Here is a 16,435-nt window from a genome sequence, read left to right on the forward strand (position 1 = left end):
CCCTTTTTTTTTTAAATTTATTTATGTATTTATTTTGAGAGAGAGAGATTCTGAATCAGAGCGTGAGCCAGGGAGGGGCAGAGAGAGAGGGAGGCTGACAGCAAAGAGCCCGATGCGGGGCTGGAACTCACAAACGGTGAGGTCATGATTGGAGTTGAAATCAAGAGCCAGATGCTCAACTGACTGAGCCACCCAGTCACCCCTGTTTGTAGTCTTCTAAGTAGTGGGGTTTCTAGGATTTTGATGATTTAGGAGATAACATACTTGAAATTGTGTCTCTTTTTTAAATTTTGCTTTCTTAATGTCTATTCTAAGAGAGAGAGAGAGAGCACGTGCCCACTCGAGCACGAGTGGGGGAGGGGCAGACAGAGAAGGAGACAGAATCCGAAGCCGGACACTCAAACCCACCCACCATGAGATCATGACTTGAGTCAAAGTTGGACAGTTAACTGACTGAGCCACCCAGGTGCCCCGAAATTACGTCTGACTTAAAAAAATTTTTGGGGGGGGGGTTTAGTATGTTTTTTTCTATTTTTAGCGTGGTTCTTTCCTTGTAGAGGATGCTCAACGATATGATAATGGTCATGTCTTTTTCAAATAGAAATGTAGCTACTGCAGTTCTGTAGTTCAGATCTGAGTCTGCTGCAGTTATTGAGGTTTGAGTTTGGAACCAGTGACACTAAGGGAGGTCATTCCATGTTTGTATATAGGTAACATTTAGCATCGCGAGAAGGAGAAAATAACCTGTAGTCTCAGTTTGCATCCTTAACCTCAGATGTTGGCAGCATGTGTCATTGATCATGAGGCAGATGAGACACAGGAGAATGTGTGATTCACTGCTCCCTGTCAACACTGTTGGAAGAAAACATAAACAAGCTGGTCCATAGTATTTTTGTATACCAAGGATAATATGTGTAATTATTTAGTACATGGGTGGATGCTGATGTAGTTGGAAAACAGGTGTATGTATGTGTTTCTGTTGTGTGTGTCTGAGTAGGAGGCTTGGTAGGCTTGGTATTTTATGGATACATACATAGTCTCTTAGCAGTAAACAGTCTTGATTTATCCACTGTGTGTATGTGGAAACTTGTCCACAAACTTGTGGAAACGTCTTCCGGTTCATCAGAGTATTTTTTCCTTGTAATTGATTGATTTTGTTAGAAAGTAGTTCACATCAAACCTTATTTTAGGCTTCAGAAACCTTTTTAGAATAATCAAAGCTGAAATTAGTCCATTAATGAACTTCCCAAACATGTCGGGCAGGCTTTTTGCGTTTGTAAAAGGCACTTCCGTGGAGTTTATACCACTTGAGAAATCCAGATCAGTAAGCATTCTTGGCTTTGTGGGAAGCGGTATTTTGGTTAAGATGAAATTTTTGACAAGAGCCGTCAGTTTGAGGGTTTTTTTTTTCCTCCAAGTTTATTTATTTATTTTGAGGGGCACCTGGGTGGCTCAGTCTGTTGAGCGTCTGACTTCACCTCAGGTCATGATCTCATGGTCCGTGAGTCTGAGCCCCGCGTCCGGCTCTGTGCTGACAACTCAGAGCCTGGAGCCCGCTTCAGAGTGTGTCTGTCTCTCTCTCTCTCTCTCTCTCTGCCCCTCCCCAGCTTGTGTTCTGTCTCTCTCTCAAAAATAGACATTAAAGGGGCGCCTGGGTGGCGCAGTCGGTTAAGCGTCCGACTTCAGCCAGGTCACGATCTCGCGGTCCGTGAGTTCGAGCCCCGCGTCGGGCTCTGGGCTGATGGCTCGGAGCCTGGAGCCTGTTTCTGATTCTGTGTCTCCCTCTCTCTCTGCCCCTCCCCCGTTCATGCTCTGTCTCTCTCTCTGTCCCAAAAATAAATAAAAAAAAAAAAAAAACAAAAAAAACAAAAAACGTTGAAAAATAGACATTAAAAAAATAAAGTTTATTTATTTTGAGAGACAGCGCGTGTGAGAGGGGCAGAGAGAGGGAGAGAGAATCCCCAGTAGGCTCTGCACTGTCAGCACAGAGCCCAAGGTGGGGCTTGAACTCAAGAACCATGAGATCACGACCAGAGCTGAAACCAAGAGTCTGACGCTTAACTGACTGAGCAACCCAGGGGCTCCCCAGTTTGCGTTTTAAAATGGATGTTGGTCAGATAACTTGAATGTAAAGTTGATAACTTTTCAGCTGCCTAGTGAATTGAACTTTTTAGTAATGAAGAAACTAATTTTTTATTTTTAGAGTTCATATATTGAGGGCAGACTGTCCCAATCTCTCCTAACCAACAAAACATAATTTGGGTTTTTTACCATTTGGTAAGTCAGAATTTTATGTGGCTTGAATTCACATAAATAAAAAATATTTGAATGTATAAAGCATTGTTGGAAATGAGTTGCATAGCTTTCCTTTTTTTTTCTTTTTTAAAATTTTTAATGTTTGTTTATTTTTGAGAGAGAGCGACAGCACGAGCAGGGGAGAGGCAGAGGGAGGGGGAGACACAGAATCTGAAGCAGGCTCCAGGCTCTGAGCTGTCAGCACAGAGCCTGACCGACATGGGCTCGAACCCGCGAATGGTGAGATCATGACCTGAGCCGAAGTCAGACGCTTGACCGACTTTTTCTTAATTTTAAAGTAACCATCTCGTTGAAATTTATTTCCTATACCATACAATTTACCCTTGTAAAGTATGTAATTCATTGGTTTTTAGTGTATTCTAAAAGTTGTGTAGCCATCACCATTATCCAGAACATTTCATCACCCCCCCAAAAAGACTGTACCCATTAACCAGTCCCTCCCTCTTTTGCCTCAGTTCCTGGGAACCACTAATCTCTCTTTCTCTGTGGATTTGCCTATTCTGTACATTTCATGTAAGTGGAATCATACACTATGTCACCTTTTGTGTCTGCCTTCGTTCACTTAGCATAATATTTTCAAGGTTTATCCCTGTTGTAACATGTATCAGTACCCCTTTTTTATGGCTGAATTATTTAATTGTTGTATGGATGTAGCACATTTTGCTTATGTTTATGCATTCATTGATTGATGGACATTTAGGTGGTTTCTACTTTTTGGCTGTTATGAAGTATGCTGCCATGAATATCTGTGTGCAAGTTTTTGTGTGGGCTTAAGTTTTCATTTCTTTTGGGTATGTACCTGGAGGGGGAATTGCTGGAACGTATGGTAACTCTGTGTTTAATCTTTGAGGAACTTCTAGATTGTTTTCCAAAGTGGTTGCACCGTTTTACATTTCCCAGCACCAAATGAGGGTTCTGTTTCTCTACATCCTGAATACTTATTACTGTTTTTTTAATTATTGCCATCCTAGTGAAGTGATATCCCTTCGTTTTTATTTGCATTTCCCTAATGACTAATAGTATTGAGCATTTTTTCATGTGCGTATTGGCCATTTGTAAATTTTCTTTGGAGAAATGTTACTCCAGTCCTTTTTCAGTTGGGTTATTTGTCTTTTCATTCTTGAGTTGTGAGAGCTCTTTATGTTATCTGGCTACAAGTCAGATACGTGATTTGCACGCATTTTCTCCTTTTCTGTGGGCTGTCTTTTCACTTTCTTATTGGTATGCTTTGAAGCACCAAAGATTAAAAAAATTTTTTTTTTTTAACGTTTATTTATTTTTGAGACAGGGAGAGACAGAGCATGAACGGGGGAGGGTCAGAGAGAGGGAGACACAGAATCTGAAACAGGCTCCAGGCTCTGAGCTGTCAGCACAGAGCCTGACGCGGGGCTCGAACTCACGAACCGTGAGATCATGACCTGAGCCGAAGTCGGCCGCTCAACCGACTGAGCCACCCAGGCGCCCCTACACCAAAGATTTTAATTTTGATGTAGTCCAGCTTATCTATGGTTTCTTTTACTTGCGTTTTCAGTGTTGTCTCTAAGAAGCCATTGGCCAATCCAAGGTGCAGAAGATTTGCATCTATGTTTTCTTCTAAGAATTTTATAGTTGTAGTTTTTTTCATTTAGATCCATGATAGTTTTAAGTTTTGTACATAGTATGAGGTGGGGGTCCAACAGTGCTTTTGGAGGTGGCTATCTGGTCGTCCCAGCACCATTTTCTGAAACTTCCTTAGCTTTAATAATGCAGTTATTCTCAACTATAAATTGATTATTGCAGGACAGTATTCCCTGGATAGATGAAGAAATTGTCCATATTTTGCAGATGGAGAAAGGGATCTCTACTTAGTGTTGCACGTTAAGTTGCAGCAGTACACTTGTGATTGAAATCCTGAAGGGAAGGCATCATATAACACCACTTGTATATCCTTTGCTTTTTTTGGTTCGGGTGGGTAGTTTGTTTCTATAAATTTTTATTATAAAAAATTCATTTCTCGGTGTTTAATGAAGCTAAAGTTTGTTTTCAAAAGGGAAGCTATAGCAATTTGCAGAACTGGTTTTGACTGATGTTGTTTTGGACTGCCATCCTTTGATACGAGTAGAATATTTAGTACTTGCTTTTATTGCCTAAATGGTAAGTGGCTGTCGCATAGCAGACACTGCTTACAGAGACATAAAGGTGAATGTTTCACAGGCAGCCATTGGAAAAAAAATCATAATTCACACAAGTAAGTGCTATGAAGTGGTGAAGAAGTGACTGAGTTAGCACAAGGTTAGGTTTGGGTCAGGAAGAGCTTTACAGAGATGGGAACATTTAAGCTGGTCTTCAAAGAAGTAATAGGTTTCTAAAACCAGATAAGAATGGGGGGCGGGAGTGGGCAAACATCCTATGCAGAAGCAAGCCTGTGAGTGAAGGAGACATGAAAATTATGTCATGATTAAGGACCAGCCAGAGGGTTCAGTATAGCTACAGCATGTGGATGAGGCTGGAAAGGCATGCCTTTCCAGTCCCTGCCTCGCTTTCCCCAGAGCTAGTATTGTCAAGGGGCTGGCGATTACAAGGGTGGAGTGATCTGTTTGGAATGGATCATCTTCACAGGTGGGAAGAGAGAAGCAGTCTGTCTCCTGTTGCTGTGTCTCTGTGTATGTGGAGGAATATGTGGGAGATGTTACTAAGTTGAAAATCTGAAGGCATTTGATTTTGTAGAAGTTCTTTGAGCAGATTAATTATTGGGCACCTATTGTGTGCTCTGAAGTTGTTTAGGATTTTCAGAAAGTAGATTACATAAAACACTTTACAAAGGCTACTGAAATTGCAACATTTAGTAATGGCCCATTCACTGTTCAGAAAGCAACTATACTGGGTGTTGAGATAGTCATGGGAACAAGACAGGCACTGTTGCTTGTATTTACGTTCTAGTATGAAGAGCAGTCAAGGAGCAAACAAGGGAAAAAACCCCAGATATTGGTAAGTGCTGTGCAGATATGCAAGCAGGGTGATGTGGATGTGACTGAGCGGCCAGGGAAAATCTTCCTGCGGAGGTGGTATTTAAACCAAAACCTCAGTGACAAGAGCTGGCCATATGAAATCTGGGGAAAGCGCATTCTAGGCAGAGGAGATTTCGAATACACACTCTTAATGTGAGAATGAGCACGCTGGTGAAAGGGACAGAAGGAAGTCTACTTTTATGTAAAGATTTTCGAGAAAGACTGGTGAATTTTAATTCACTTGTGAGTGGATTGGGAAACCATCAGGATTTTAAGTCCTTGTGTTGTGATCTGGTTTACACTCCTAAAGGATCCATCTGGCTTCCATGTGAAGACGGTGGGTAGAGTAGAAAACAGTAAGACTGGTGGGAGGCTTTGAGGTAGTCTGCGGGAGAGGTGATGGTGGCTGGGGCTAGGGGCATGGTAGGGCGTCCTGGAGGAAAGCGAAGATTCTGGATTTGTTTTGGAGGTAGTGTCGGTACCGTGTGGGGGCTAGAGACAGTGACTATGAAGTCAGCCTGTCTTGCTATCTAATATTCATGTTTTGTTCTAGGGAAACGTTTCCATAATTGTGGAAGGCTGTGGTGCACTATTGAGGGAAAAAAAATGAGAGTCAGAATCTGGGGTTTACTTGCTAAAGCTTTGTGACCCTGGGCAAGTCATTTTGCCTTTCCTGGAGCCCCAGATCCCTTGTCGTTAAAATGAATATACTTGTACCTCAGGGAGATTCTAGGGTACGTTAGGGGGAAGTACCTGAGGGTTCTTAGGACTCAGTGAAATAATGTAAGTGTTCTGTGACATAAAGCTCCATACAGAATTTAAAGTGGTATTATTTCAAGCTGGCAGTTGTTGGTGATATTAATTATGGGATAGGGATTTGAGGTTATTGGTTTTAGCCCCTACTTAAAGACAGGTGTGGCATTATTATCATAATTTTTTTTAATGAGATGCTTGGGTCTTAAGGTTTTGGCCAACATTCCAGATTCTGTAAGGGGTGGAGAGGGACTTGAACTTGGCTCTAAGAAGTGCAGTGCATTTTCCTGTATATGAGAGAAATGAATATGAATATCAAGAGATGGAACTCTGGTCTTCCCATAGTAAATTAGATTTCACTCTTGCAGCACTTCGGTGAAAGGCATTAGTGAATCACTAAAGGAAAATATTCTAGGGTATTCTCGAAGTGCTTATGTGTTTGTGTTTGGCAGAGTGACCTAGGAGATACTTGAAGACCGTCAGGAAGGACCTTTTATGCCCTGTTTAGGATTTTTAACTTCAGTAGGACATTGTTGAAAATTTCAGAGCTACAGAATAGCAACATCAGGTTTTTTTTTTTTCCTTTTTCTTTCTTTTCTACCATTCTGGCAGAGATGTGGAGTACGAAGATAGGAAGACCAGTTAGGAAAACAGTTGAGGGAAGAAACGATGAACTGGGGCTTGGTGAGAGGTGTGGAAAGAAGGGCTAATTCTTGAGGAATGTTTAGGATATAGGAGGCAGATTTATTTTCTGCTGAAAGAGCTCTTCTGTACCTGTTACATGGTTTTTTGTCAGAATAAAAATGATGTATAAGTATTTTGTAAATTTATTTCCTCTAAATGTATGTTTATTTTTGAGAGAGAGAGAGAGAGAGAGTACGTGGGGAGGGGCAGAGAGAGTACGTGGGGAGGGGCAGAGAGAGAGGTAGACAGGATCTGAAGCAGGCTCTGCACTGACAGCAGAAAGCCCTACTTGGGCCCCAAACTCAAGAACCATGAGATCATGACCTGAACCGATGTTGAATGCTTAACCAGATGAGCCACCCGGTATTTTGTAAATTGTAAGATTTATTGTGTGATGTGGATATATAAAAATAACAAATACATAGTTTGCCCAGAACTGTTCGAAAATCATTTGCAGACTTGATCCCCCTTTACCCTTAAATATTACAGTGTATATTTCCTAAAAAATAAGCGCTTTCTGCTCCACAGCCACAATATACTGATCAAAATCAGGAAATTAACGTTGTTTGATATTATCATGTAATTCTTTTTCTCTCTTTTTTTTTAAAGAACAGTAATTTTTTTTAGAAAATTTTATTTTGAGAGAGGTGGAGCGCAGAGAGAGGAGAAAGAGAGAATCCCAAGCAAGCTCTGCGCGGTCAAGTGTGGAGCCTGATGGAGGGCTCAGACTCCTGAACCGCGAGATCATGACCCGAGCTGAAGTCAAGAGTCACTCAACTGACTGAGCCATCCAGGCGCCCCTATGATTCGTTTTTGTTTTTGTTTTTGTTTTTGTTTTGTTTTAATGTTTATTTATTTAGAGAGAGAGTGTGCGTGCACACCAATGAGGTAGGGGTGGGAGAGAGAATCCCAAGCAGGCTCTGGGCTCTTGGTGTAGAGCCTGACTTGGGGCTTGATCTCACGAACTGTGAGCCAAAATCTAGAGTTGGGCACTTAACTCACTGAGCCACCCAGATGCCCCATTATGTAATTCTTAATAAGAAAAATATTCTACAGATTTCTCTCATATTTTGTCGATTGTTCCATTAATGTTCTTTATAAAGGTAAAAGAAAATCTCAGATTATGTATTGCAGTCTGTTGCCATGTTTTTTATAAGCTCCTTTAATTGGAACAGGAAAGTCTTTGTCTCTCATGATACTGATGTTTTTGAAGACTCTAGGACTACTTGTTTTGTAGAAAGTCTCTTAATATGGTGTGTCTGATATTTGGAGTCAGATTATGTACTTTTTGACAAGAATTCCGCAGAAGTGATGTTATGTTCTTCATATAGCATGGCAGGAGGCAAATGACGTCATTAATAGTGTGGTTAACTTTTGATTATTTGGTTATGGTGTTATCTATCAGATTTTGTAATATACTAGTTACTGTTGTGGAGAGATACTTGGAGACTGTTTAAATATCTGGTTAATCCTCAAATTTTCACTCTCTAGTTTTAACATCCATTGATAGTTGTTTTAATTGTCAACGTGGACTAGTTTAACATCTATTGAAGATTGCCAAAAGGTGATTTTCTAATCCAGTTATTCTTTTTGCATTTATTAGTTGGATTTTTATCGTAAGGAAGAGCTTTCGCTCATTTACTTATTTGCGTGTTTATCAGTGTCTGTGTAGATTACAGATTTTTATTTTAGTCAGTGTTTTAAAATCTTTATTGTCATTGTTTATGGTGATACTCCAGTTGATCCAGATTTGGCCAGTGGGAGCGCTTCATACTAATTTCTGTGTCCTTTTTTTTTTTTTTTTTTAAATTTAAGATTTTTAGACGTGAATATATTCCAAATTTCGTTTTACTTTTTGGAGCAGCTTTAGGTTCAAACCAAAAGTTCCCGTGGCCTTTTTTTTTTTTTTTTTTTAATTTATTTTTGGGACAGAGAGAGACATAGCATGAACGGGGGAGGGGCAGAGAGAGAGGGAGACACAGAATCGGAAACAGGCTCCAGGCTCCGAGCCATCAGCCCAGAGCCTGACGCGGGGCTCGAACTCACGGACCGTGAGATCGTGACCTGGCTGAAGTCGGACGCTTAACCGACTGCGCCACCCAGGCGCCCCATCCCGTGGCCTTTTAAAACTCCCGTCATTCTTTGAGAACTGATTTTTTTTTTTTTTTTTTTTTAAGGAAAGTGTTTCCTGTATGTCAGTGACTAAAAAACACTAAGAAACAGATTTTTAAAAATAGACTCTACTTTTCGAGTCGTTTAGGTTCATAGCAAAATTGAACAGCAAGTATAGAGAGTTCCCTTATATCCTCTGCCCCAGCATATGCATAGCCTCCCCCGATATCATCCACAACAGAGTGGTATGGTTTGTTAAAATTGTTGATATATCAACCAGATTCCATAGTTTACACTAAGGTTTACTCTCTATATGTGTTAAAACCCATAGAATGTACAAGTATCCACCGTTCTAGTGTCATACAGCACATTTTCACGACCCTAAAAGTCGTCTGTGCTCTGCCTGTACATCCGTCCCTCCCAACTCTTGGCAACCTCTGTCTGATCTTTTTATTGTCTCCATAGTTTTGCTTTTCCAGAGTGTCCTATAGTTGGAATCACACAGTATATAGTCATTTCATATTGGCTTCTTTTACTTAGTAATAGGTGTTTAAGGTTCCTTTCTGTCTTTTTTGTGGCTTGATCCCTCCCTTCTTTTTGGTGCTGAATAATATTTCATCGTACCACAGTTTATCTGTTCACTTCAGCTCATGTGTTGCACCTACTGAAGGACATCTTGGTTGCTTGCATGTCTTGGCAGTTACGAAAAAAGCCGCTGTAAACATCTGTATGCAGATGTGGGCATGTTTTCAGCTCCTTTGGGTTAAATACCAAGGTGCACAATTGCTGGATTGTATGGTAAGAGCACGTATGGTTTTGTAAGAACCTGTCAAACGCTCTTCCTGGGTGGCTGTATCGTTTTGCATCCCTGTCAGTAACGAATTGAGATTTTGACAGTATTGAGTCTGCCCGTCCATGAAGATGGAATGCTCCGTTTATTTAGTACCTCTTTGATTTCTTCTTTCATCAGTTTTTAGTTTTTCTCACATAGGTCTTGTATGTATTTTGTTAGATTTATGCCCGAGTGTCTCAGTTTTGGTGGGTGTTAACTGTAAATGGTGGTATGTTTTTAATTTCAAATTCCATTTGTTCGTTGCTGGTATTAGGAAAGCAGTTGACTTATATATGAACCTTGTGTCCTGCAGCCATGTTATGCCACTTAGTAGCTCTGAGTCGTTTTGTTGAGGGTTTGTGTATTTATTTTATTTTCTACATAGACAATCCTATCATCTGTGAATAAAGACAATTTTATTTCTTCTCAACTTGCGTACTTTTAAGTGTTCATTTGTTTCGAGAGAGAGAGAGGGAGCGCACATGCACGTGCGAGAGTGGGAGAGGGGCAAAGAGGGAGAATCCCAAGACGCCAGGCTCTAACCCACAAACTGTGAGATCATGACCTGAGCCAAAATTGTGTACTTTTAATTTTCTCTTATAACATTAGCTAGAATTTCCAATTCGGTGTTGAACAGAGTGATGAGGGGAACATCCTTGCCTTATTACTGATCTTAGTAGGAAAGTTTCTAGTTTTTCACTGTTAAATATGGTGTTACCTGTTGGTTTTTTGTACATGCTTTATCGTGTTGTGGAAGTCCCTCTGTATTTCTAGGTTGCCGAGCATTTCCCCCCCTTCATGAATGAGTGTTGGATTTTGTCAGATGCCTTTTCTGCATGTATTCATGTGATCGTGGTTTTTTTTTTTGGTTTTGGTTTTTTGGGTTTTTTTGGTCTGTTGATATGAAGGATTATGTTAATTGATTTTTTGAACATTGAACTAACTTTGCACATCTGGGATAAACAGTCTTGGTTGTGGTGTATGCTTTTTATACGTTGTTGGATTTGATTTGCTAATGTTGAGAATTTTTGCATCTATGTTCATGAGACATTGAAAAGACAAGTTTTTATCACTTTTTAACTTTTAGTTTTGTGAAGTGTGATATTCATCTGTTCAAGCTTAGGATGAAATAAACTCTGGTACATATTTTGATATATTTCCTCTATTTTGTGAACTGTACCTGCAAATTGTAGAAAGAAGCTATATTTGTAAGTTTTCCAGATGTTTTGACATTGCTTTTCAAACACAAGCCCAGATATTTTATTATTAGATTCAGCAATCAAATATAATTGTTCTGTAAAATTGCTACAAAAGTTTGAAAATGCTTATTCGCAGTTTCTCTACAGACCAGTAAGCAGCGTGTAGACTATCACAGGCTCCTGGACCAAGTTTTGAGTAGCAGCAGTCTGAATACTATACAGTGTATTGCTTCCTGCCCCTTGTCTAGTAGTCTGAGCCTTACTTCTCAGTCTTGAACAGCATTTGGTACTTTCCTTATAGATTTAAACATTTTTCATTATGAAAAACTTCAAACATACATACAGAGAGGCTAGGAGAATGAATTCTCATGTATCCATCACTGAGTTACTAATCCATAGCCAGTCTTATTTCATTTGTGTTCCTCTTACTTCCTCCTCATGGAATATTTTAAAGCAAATTCCAGACATTTTATGGCACTGTAAATATTTCAGTAGGAGAAGAGGACTGTTTGTTTGTTTGTTTATTCATTCATTCATTCATTCATTCATTTATTTATAAGACCAAGCATGAGCAGGGGAGGGGCAGAGAGAGAGGGAGACACAGAATCCGAAGCAGGCTCCAGGCTCCAGGCTCCGAGATGTCAGCACAGAGCCTGACGTGGAGCTCGAACTCATGAACTGTGAGATCATGACCTGAGCCAAAGTCGGACAGTTAACCATCTGAGCCACCCAAGTGCCCCGAGAAGAGGACTTTTTTAAGGGCATAGATACCACACTGTTAATCACATCTTAAAATTTTAATAATTTCTTTAAAAAAATTTTTTTTAATGTTTATTTTTGAGAGAGACAGAACATGAGCAAGGGAGGGGCAGAGAGAGAGGGAGACACAGAATGTGAAGCAGGCTCCAGGCTCTGAGCTAGCAGCACAGAGCCTGACATGGGGCTCGAACCCACAGATCTGGAAATCATGACCTGGGCTGAAGTCGGATGCTTAACCAACTGAGCCACCCAGGCGTCCCTTTTGTGATTATCTTAATTCATTTTTTTTAAACAGTTTATTTATTTTTGAGAGCTAGAGTGCAAGCGGGGGAGGGGCACAGAGAGAGGGGGACAGAGGATCTGAAGTGGGCTCTGTGTTGACAGCAGCAAGCCTGATGCAGGGCTTGAACTCATGAACTGCAAGATCATGACCAGAGCTGAAGTCAGAGACTCAACCTGCCGAGCCACCCAGATGCCTCTTAATTCTTTTTTTTTTTTTACAGTTGAGAGAGTTGAGGCTCTGAGATAAAATTCATTTACTTACTATCTCACAGTCTTTGCTTTCCTTTAAAACAGGACCACGTATGGGTGCTGCAATTCATACACTGTCATTTACGGAGACTTTTTCCAATTGTGTAAATGAGAATGGAAGCCTTTTCTGTATTTTTTTTTTTTTTTAATTTTTTTTTTCAACGTTTTTTATTTATTTTTGGGACAGAGAGAGACAGAGCATGAACGGGGGAGGGGCAGAGAGAGAGGGAGACACAGAATCGGAAACAGGCTCCAGGCTCCGAGCCATCAGCCCAGAGCCTGACGCGGGGCTCGAACTCACGGACCGCGAGATCGTGACCTGGCTGAAGTCGGACGCTTAACCGACTGCGCCACCCAGGCGCCCCCTTTTCTGTATTTTTAATCGATATACTGTGGTTTCTTTTGGATTAGTGTGTTAGTTTAAGAGAAGTCAAACTGGCTTTCATAATTTCTTCTTCAGGGATTGCCTCCAAAATTAAAAAATATACAAAACCCCAAAAACCCTTAAGGTATTTTATAGCCTAGAACCATGGTGAATATTCCCAAGTTGTCTTTTTTCACTCAATTTTAGATGCTAAATTTAGTATATCTTGTTTTGTAAATGACTTTTTAACGTTCTGCTTATTGCTCAACTTTTCAGATGTTTTGTGGTAATTCAGTCTAGATACACTGTGTGAATATTTTGTGTAGTTGTAAAACAAAAATTTGAGCAAAATGTGTGTTAAATAAGTTTTTCTAAGTTTGCTTGTTTAAATATTGTATGTCCTAGTCCTCTAGGAAGGGACTGCTTAGTTAGAAACTCACTGCAGTTTATTAATAGTCTAAATTCTAGGTAATGGGAACAAGTGACTATGGGCTGCAGTATAAATATATTATTTATCACATGGTGTGTGTAGTGTAGTGCTGACTTTGGAGCCAGAATGCCTGGGTTCAAACCCTGGCTCTGCCACTTAGTAGCTTTGTGATTTTGGGCAAGTTACTCAACTTCTCTGTTGTTTCCAATCTTAAAATTTGGTGATAATAATAGTACCTGTTTCATAGGGTTCTGTACAGTGCTTAGAACATGTCTGGCATGCAGTAAATGCCTAAATTTTAGCTATTTTCTTAGTTGGATAAAGCTGATCCTGGAAAAATTGTGAAATAGAGTTGTCCTAGAGGTTCATTCATTTCTAATGATTGGGTAAGCAGTGCGGTCAGCTTGCTGCTATCTTTGGCATTCCTTCCCAGGTTGCCCTTTGCTAATAAATAAACCTTTGCCTACTTGTTCTCCTTGTCTCTGCGATGTAAACCCCAAATTATAAAATCTCCATCCTATTTTCCTGTTATTCATTACACTAGGAATCTTTTTTATTTTTTTTTATTATTTTTTTTTATTTTTGAGACAGAGACAGGTCATGAACAGGGGAGGGTCAGAGAGAGGGAGACACAGAATCTGAAGCAGGCTCCAGGCTCAGAGCAGTCAGCACAGAGCCCGACGCAGGGCTTGAACTCACGAACCGTGAGATCATGACCTGAGCCGAAGCCTGACGCTCAACCGACTGAGCCACCCAGGCGCCCCAAGGAATCTTGAGATAAATGATCAGATTGAATGACTTTACGTTATTAGTAAATAACATTTGTAAATAACTTGGGCTTATACAATAAGTGTTTTTTTGGAAAGTGTTATTTTTAAGTAATCTCCACATCCACCGTGGGTCTTGAACTCACAACCCTGAGATCAAGAGTCATGTGCTCCACTGCCTGAGCCAGCCAGGCACCCCATATAAAATAAGGGTTTTAATTAAAATAAGTGGAATGGAAGTTAATCAAAACAACAAATTTGGGCAAAGTTAAAGTTTTGGAAAAAAGATACTTTTGGATTAGATGGTGCCTCTGAGTTTGTTTTGCCTTGGAATATTTCATCCATTTGGTTCTCCCAGATTTTCACATCTTTTTCTTTCTTTTACATAGAACTCATTGATTGTCTAAAAGTTCCAAGTTTGTACCCCTCCTTCCTGTAGCCCACAAATAACAACATCCATGGTGTTTGGCAAAAGGATGGCCTTTTTGTTGGGTTAGGTATAGTAATGAAATCTTTGTTTCTATGGATACTTTGTTAATTGGGATTAATCTGTTTCGTATGAACAGAGAATAGGATAGTGAAAGAAATCAAATTCTTTTTTAAAAAGATGTTTATTTTGAAAGGGGGTAGAAAGAGAGCGCATGCATGAGGCTGTGTGTTGAGCGGGGGAGGGGCAGAGAGAGGGGGAGAGAGAGAATCCCAAGCAGGCTCCGTGCTGTCATTGCAGAGCCTGACTTGGGGCTCAATCCCATGAATTGTGAGATCATGACCTGAGCCGAAATCAAGAGTTGGATGCTTAACTGACTGAGCCAGCCAGGTGCCCGGAAAGAAGTCAAATTCTAAATGAGGTAGCATCTTTGTAGTTCTTGCAAAAGGTGTTATTTTTTATTATTTATTTATTTAAAAATTTTTTTTTAACGTTTATTTATTTTTGAGACAGAGAGAGACAGAGCATGAACGGGGGAGGGTCAGAGAGAGAGGGAGACACAGAATCCGAAACAGGCTCCAGGCTCTGAGCTGTCAGCACAGAGCCTGACGCGGGGCTCGAACCCACGGACTGCGAGATCATGACCTGAGCCGAAGTCGGCCGCTCAACCGACTGAGCCACCCAGGCGCCCCAAAGGTGTTATTTTTTAAATGCTGGGTTGATATGCACTCTTGGAGATAATCACCCCACTTCCATACATATTTAAGAAAACCATAGTCCTGTTTCATCTAATTGGATTGCAGATGCCCTGAGCATTGTAGACCTTTGGTAACTTGTCATAGGTTGTTAAATTTGTTGTTTGGAATTATTATGTGGGGTACATGATTGACCTGTGAAATCTCTGAAACTTGTATAGGAGCTCAAGATACGTATTCACATATATATGTGTATATATGTACGTATGTATAGGTGTGTGTGTATTATTTCTGTTACTGTCTCGGAAGTAAAGAGTATAGAGTAGGTTGGCAAGATTACAAACAAAACTCTAGTACATGCTTAGAGGGATAGAATTCCTCTTGAAAAGAATAGAGAGTAGATTGAAAGAAAGAGCATTACTTTTGTGCAAGATTTTTGACACAGTTTATAAATTTTGTGTCTATGGATCTTCCATTCTAATCAATGGATTGCTAACTGGTTTGGAAGAAAAGCTATTAGAATTGTAGCTTTTATTATGGTTTTTCCTAATTATGCAGTGTTCACATGTTAAAATGTAAACTTTATATTCTTTGTTTTATTTCAGGGACTTTGGTTGGAATGAAGTTAGATGTACTAGTTGTATGGGTAATTGGCTCATTTAATCAGGTACAGTGTCGGTAAGACCAAAGTCATCATGGCAGGTGTTATTTAACCTTTGTTATTTTAACGCAATTTACTTTGTCCAGCTTGTCCACAAATTCTTGGAAAGGGACCTTAGCAAGTATGTTTAACTTAAATCTACTCATTAGATACAAATGACGTAGATAATTGTGATCTCTGTATAGGAGGGTCAGGACATATTTGAGATCTAATTCTTGATTATTTTCATAAAATTTTGCATACACTTAGCACTTTCAGCAGGTATTTAATGATTGCACAAGTTTTTGTGCTTGTGTCCTTTCCATTGCAGGACTTGAATAGTTAACCAGCTCATGAGTGCCTATGGTTTGACACCTAGCTGTTAGCAGTGGACGCTGTCTACTGAGGTCTTGCCACAGGAGTGGATCCCATCCTGTAGAATTTCTCTTTTTTGCCTGAAATTGCTCTAAGCTCCACTCCTGGCTTCTTTTTCCAGGGCCCTCAGTGTGGTCTATTCTGTGGGTTTTATAAACACAAGGCTCGCCCACATTTCATGCCTCTTGATGCCCTGACCCACAGTTTTTGAAGGCTCGGCTATCTGATTGAAAACTGAAGACAGGGAATTATGCAGGGAACACACATGCAAATCCGTATTCCAGAAACTAGCCTCGAGAGGAAATACAGTAAGTGCCAAATGCCAATAGAAGTGTGGTTGCTTGGAGTGTACTTGAACTAGTTTGGAAAAAACCCATGAGAGAGAGGAGACTTGAACACTGCTTTAAAGAAGGGGTGGGATTTGCTGCAAGTTGAGTGTGTGTGTCTGTTTTGCTTGTGTTTTTAAGGTAGTGCCTTGGTGTCTGGTTTGGGTGTGGGCGCCGGTCGGGTACGTGCAGGTGGCTGGGCATGTGTGATATGTTTGGGAGTGAGTCTGTGAGGTGG

General features: G+C 40.3%; 1 protein-coding gene across 2 annotated transcripts in view; it reads left to right on the forward strand.

Moving 5' to 3' along the window:
• The window catches only part of ZRANB1 (zinc finger RANBP2-type containing 1), a 67,488-nt gene that overhangs the window by 2,645 nt on the left and 48,408 nt on the right, over window positions 1–16,435 (forward strand). Inside the window, exons 1-2 of one of the 2 annotated variants that reach the window (XM_049646603.1) lie at window positions 13,549–15,862; window positions 15,916–16,179. The exons of the other annotated variant lie outside the window; for it this stretch is intronic. The gene's annotated coding sequence lies outside the window, so the exon portion shown is untranslated. Of the gene's footprint in view, window positions 1–13,548; window positions 15,863–15,915; window positions 16,180–16,435 lie in introns of those variants that run through there. 2 annotated transcript variants of the gene reach the window in all.

This window comes from Panthera uncia, chromosome D2, assembly GCF_023721935.1.
Source record: "Panthera uncia isolate 11264 chromosome D2, Puncia_PCG_1.0, whole genome shotgun sequence".
NCBI classification, from domain to species: domain Eukaryota; kingdom Metazoa; phylum Chordata; class Mammalia; order Carnivora; family Felidae; genus Panthera; species Panthera uncia.